At 34.0% G+C, this 6,000-nt stretch overlaps 1 long non-coding RNA gene across 1 annotated transcript in view; it reads left to right on the forward strand.

Moving 5' to 3' along the window:
* The window catches only part of LOC120518052, a 28,659-nt gene extending 22,957 nt beyond the window's left edge, over positions 1–5,702 (forward strand). The window contains exon 3 of the long non-coding RNA XR_005631166.1: positions 5,439–5,702. This is a non-coding gene — a long non-coding RNA (uncharacterized LOC120518052). The remainder of the gene's footprint in view (positions 1–5,438) is intronic.
* Positions 5,703–6,000: the final 298 nt, after the last annotated feature.

Raw genomic sequence — 6,000 nt, forward strand, 5'->3', positions numbered from 1 at the left:
TAAAACCAAGAGGCAAGTTAATTGAGAGAACCAAAAAGAGAGTGTCTTAAAAAGGAAGCCAAAATGAGAAATCTGAAAGAAACCTCTATTTGTTTTCCAAGCTCAACTACCGAGAAACTGCCATAGAGACTTCTTTATCCACAAGGGATAACTCCATGTGCAAATGCTGCCAGACTTACGCACAGCAGACGTTATGTCACCGATATGACAGATAGGATTATGTGACTACCGGCTGGTATCATATAAATCAAAATATTGTAACATTAATATTTGTTAACATTGGTGAAAATCACACAGAGAACCAAATCAGATTCTTCACAAAGAAATAATAAAAGAGGTAAGATAAAATAGTAGTCAAGTCAAGTCAGGTGACTTTATTGTAATACATAGTATTGCAGAATACACTAGCACGAAATAACAATTCCCAGCAACATATGTATAAACACAGGACAAGTGCCAGACAGATAAACAACTATACTACACTATAAATCAATAGTAGGTAAGTGAATAGATAATAATAATTTGAAGTAGACAGTAATATATAAAGAAATGCCAACGACAAGTAATAAAAAACAACAGTAGTAACAAGTGTAATAAATGCACTGCATATACAGTAAATAAGCTACCAGGAGCAAATCTGAGGAAAGGGGACAGCACAGAGGTGAGGGTCTACACAGCCAATAGCAGAAGCTGTTACAGAACTGATTTGAATGCTACAGAAACTTCTGTCAGATGTAAATGGGACAAAGAGACCATGGAATTGGTAGCAACAGTCCTTCACAATGCCTTAGGCTTTGCAGATGCATTCATAATGGGATAAGCTATATATTTGGCCAAAGATATATAGTACATAAATGATTTAAAAAATACAATCACAACATCAACACATGAGTTTTAACTTGAGCCTCAACCATTTGCTGAGGCATTGCAATTGCATGACTCTGCCTAGACCCTCCTCTACTTTCAAAACAAAGTCTAGTTCTGATATTATTGCCATGATAGTTTTTGTATTTTCAATGTTTTGGTTTTGTCCTTTTTAGGATTTAATGCATATTTTGAATTAATTTAGACATGCTCTGTTTTTACAATAATTATTCTTATATAGTCTTTTACTTTGCTGTTTTAGAAATTAAGATTCTCATTAATATTTTCCAATTATATTCATTAATTAGGGGATTTGAGGAATGATTAGTCTCTTAGGACCTTGAGGTTGGTATTTTCAGCTTTCTCTCTGAAATTGAGGCAACTGAAGAGTACTTGCCAATGCCTATTCACTATTATTTTATTTTTTTATTTTCTACAGCTAAACTAAAACCCCTGAAATAGCACCTTCAGAATGACTAATTGAGATTAGATAAGTTGTCTTATTTCAGGGACACTATAACAAAGATGGAATTGAAAGGTGGAAATTATTGTCTCCTATCCTCCTGTCTCTGAGCCGCATACATTTAAATTTTTTTAGGGCAATACAGTATTTTTGCTTAGAGATGCAAAAGAGAGGAAGTATTTGGATACACATTGCTGTTTTTACAAGGCAAATACATGCCTGCTTTTTAGTATATACTGTACATTGCCAAAGCCAATGACCTTTTATTTTTGCCTTGCATTTTACTGGAAAGGCTTTTCCAGGGGTTAATAGCACACAGCCTGCTTATACTCATGTTTGGCCGTATGCCAGTAAGAAGTGCCGACAAGATTTGTATTTGCTGTTATGCATACAGGAATAAAGCAGGCTTTTAGTTGGGTACTTCCGCTTCTTTGATCTGCTAGACCAAGCCAGTGATCTGTGAAGTGATTCCTCCCTCTGCTGGTGAGTCTATTACTGATCTGATGTTAATTGACTGCTGGGTACTCTCTTACTATGCCACAAACGGGAAGATGCTTCCCCTTGTTTGTTTTTTAGGATATTCATAAGGCATACTATAGCCCATTTGCATCTATTAGGACATATCAGCCCTAAAAAAAAGACTCCTTGAAAGCTACAACATGCTTTCTTGATAAGTTTGTGGTTGAATTTTTTCTCACATCTATTAACTTCCTAATTGTTTACCATTTGGGTGATTTCTTATCAGTTGTTTCTAGTGCAGGAGAGACAGTTCAGCAGGGTAAAGAAGAGGCTTTTCACAACCTAATAGAATTTCACAATTCTCCATAAAGCACATATTTACAAAATATGCAACTGCGAACTAACATCGTGCTAGAATCCATGATAAAGGACAAATACATTTAGAATAAAGAGCATTATGGGTTCAAGATCTTAAATTTGAGTTAAGATTCAAGAATAGTTCACAGTAAGATAAAGTTTGGTGAGACTTGAAATGTAAACAAAGGAAAAATCAAAAGAACACACATACTGTTGAAAGGAATCACTTTGTATGTTGTACACATTCTACCTAGCGGTAGGTGAATAGAAAACTAATAAAAATATAATTGGTGACTGGAGATGACTGTGGTATGAAAATATATATGTGTAGAATGACTTTGTGAAGTTCCTCTTCATATGCTGCCACTATGCAACCTTGTAAGTATTAAATGTAGAAGGAAAATTTGTGGATTGATAGTGAATCATTTTTATCTGGTTGCAAAGAAAGCATCATTCGTTCTTGTAAACTTTTTATCTGACCCTAACATGTATTCGTGTTTAAATAATAAATCACATATTGCAGGATTTGCTGGGTCCATGAGGCACCACTGCTAACCACTGTACCTCCCTAATATATGTTATATCTTTCAGAACTCATAACAAAATTGCTAAAACATTATGAGTAAATTAAACATTTCGTCACAAACCTGCAGAGAGTCTTCTCTACATTGACTGTATTTTTCAGCATACAATATTGCGTAAAACTGGACTGAAACCATCATATTTAAAATCACACAAAGTGTAAAAGTCTTTCCAATAACTTTTTACTTCAAAAAGAGTTTTTAAGATTTGTATGCTAAACTAAAATCATTCAAATCTAAACAGCTACAACATTTTTAAAGGAAAAAAATAAGTAAATTGGCTAATTATTTAATTCACTAATTAGAAGTAAATTGGAAGGCCAATCTTCCAATATCTTAATAACTTTGAAAAATTACAATCCTTCAGCATCTCCCAGCCTACACCTCCAGCTTCTAAATGCGGTCATTTATTGTTTAATGTGTTGAAAGTGCGGACATTGGGGATCCAGAGTGTACAACTGGAGGTATGCAAACCCCACAAACTGTAATGTTAAAAATTGTTTTTGTTTAACTTTCATGTAAGTATTAAAATTAAAATGTGAATCTTTATTAAAGTGCCCAGGATTTTTTATAATGTTTTTGAAACCTTCTCAATGGATTGCAGGTATTTTTATCATATTTTTCTTGCATTATTATATTACATGGCTTCATTTCAGTTTTTTGTTATTGCAATTTTGTTCAAATTCTTTAGCTTCAGGCAAGGTTTTATTTCTCATCTATCAGTCAAATCCACATACAGTAGAATAAAAACTACCCCCATAAGATATAAGGGAGTTTCCTGTGATATCATGTGTATGTGTGTGTCTGTGAAGGGCCAGGCTGCAGATGACAAATGTGACGTATCTCTTCAAAATCTTACTAGAATAGAATCTCTTAGATGATGCAGTATTTTAACAATGCCTTTACTTTGTCTTAATATTCAATGTTAAAAATTTTGGGTACTGAAACTTCAAGAATTCAACTAATGAATGAGCATCATACTGTTAATCTGGTTTAGTTATTAAATACTGAATGAAGCAATGTTCCTAAAAGTGGATGACCACTAGTGATTATAGGAAATACAGTTATGTGAAGCTGATACTAAAATTGTTTCAGAGATAATTTTGCAACTGCAACTGCAAAAATACAAATTTCACATAAGAGTTTTGGGAGGTTTTGAAGAGTTTTTGAAGGTGTAAAACAAGAAACATGGATCCCTAACGCCACATTCTTATTTCTTTTTAATACCTACATAAAGCATGTAATCTGTACCACACCATGTAGGAATGCAGTAGGTTTTCAAAAAAATCGATCATTTTGCATATTTTACACACAAAGACATTCTAAAATATACCAGTACAGTACACAGAAAGTTGATGGTACCAACTCCCAACCCGCCATTGCAGCCACCTTATCCAAGATGATGATATGCACACTCCTGGTGATATTTTTTACTGTTCACTAGCTATCTTTACTTAAATTCTAACTGACTGGTAGAGGCATATGGAATTAATGCGTGAAAATGCTTTTAGAAAGGAACTAAACACCTTTCCTCTTGTGTAAATGGCACATATTTTCCTTGTAGCAAAACATGTTTTATTTTGTGAATTTTATTGCTAAGCAAAGCACAGAGTTTCACTGCAAATTCAATTTCACACAAATAATTTCATTGCAAATTCAGGTATACATTACTTGAGATGTTTAATATAGGTAAAAACTGTTATTTATTTCTTTACAAAAATCAATACTACTGGAAATTACAGTGTATTTGAACATTTTGACATTGCTTTATGGGTGACAAATGAACAGGCTCTTCCACCTTTGCCTTTGTTCTATTGGTTTTCTTTTGCTGCCTTCTAAACCCAAGCAATTGATCATAGATTTTGATACCATTTTGACACTGAACAAATCAGGATTTTTATACTATGTAGATTAGAGAACCATCAACAACAAATCAAATCAAAATAATAATTTACTGAAAAATTATTATAAAAATAACTTGGAATAAATCAGACTCTGCAGCTGCATGAATACAAAGTACTACTTCTGGTTAGTGGCAATATCTCAAAAGTTGATAGATATCTTCGTTTTGTACCTAACACTTGTAAGCAAAATAATTCCAAAAATGGTATTTTCGGACTCAGGGAGGTCTAAAACACTGAGATTCATCAAAATCTCAAATCAAATTTTTTTTGAGAAAATACAAAATTCAAGGATTCATCTCTTACTTTAACTGCCTATGTTTTTTTCTTTTGAACATGGCATATTAACATAGAACACTTCCAGGTACACTAAAGAATTCAACCAAGCACAACCCACTGTTTGCCCTGGCTGGATTGTCTTGTACGTAGCTTGGTATGCTGCATGGTGTGTGACTGTTACTCATTTGTAGGATCACAAAAACCATGATATAAGCTGCTTTAAAAGCTGGTACATATTAAACGTGTAGTGATATATGAAAATTTAATGCAGAAGGCCAAACTTTGATATGGATCACCTGAAATTTGCATCCAAGTGTGTACCCACAGCTCATTTTTAGAAATCATTGCAAAAAAGAAAGCTGATATCTTAGAGTACAAGATATATATATATATATATATATATATATATATTTTTTTTTGTCACACACGAGCGCATAGGGAGTAGCTTAAGGATCCGATACGCACTATGACACACACTATGACATGTCATGCCTGGGGACAACGGTACTAACCTCTCTTTCTTTATTTCCTCAGAAGGAACGAAGCACTGCTGCCATGAGTTTTCCCGGACTCCTAAAGAAAACAGCCACTTCTGGGTTCTTTCCTACCCTCTGGTCCCCGCCTGATGATGTCATTTCTCCCATCCACCACCACGATTTCTTCCCAGCATTCCCAGCATCTTATCTGTTCATTTCCATTCCCACCTTGATAAATTGTCCGCCTGTCAAGCCCTCATTTGTCTGTTATGTTGTACAAGAACTGACTGACCATGATTTCTTTACAGTATACAGGAATGTAACCCCAAACCTTTATAATTGTTTGTTGTCTTTCTTACAATATATAATGGTTCAGTTCACATCTGGGTAATAATTGCTGCATTTTTCTTTTAAAGTAGAGGTATAATGGTTAGTTATCTTAACAGACAGCTCCAAAACTGTTTTTAAATCCAAATTTGATCATTTTCTTTGTGATCATTGTAAGTTCTCATACTGAATCTCAATGGATTTATTCAAGACCCCAGTTTTCCTTTTTTGCATTTGCATTTTAGTTTAAGTAGGGTTTGTGTGGATTGGTGTATGTGGACCATGATGGACAG

The sequence above is a fragment of the Polypterus senegalus genome, chromosome 1, assembly GCF_016835505.1.
Source record: "Polypterus senegalus isolate Bchr_013 chromosome 1, ASM1683550v1, whole genome shotgun sequence".
NCBI lineage: Eukaryota > Metazoa > Chordata > Cladistia > Polypteriformes > Polypteridae > Polypterus > Polypterus senegalus.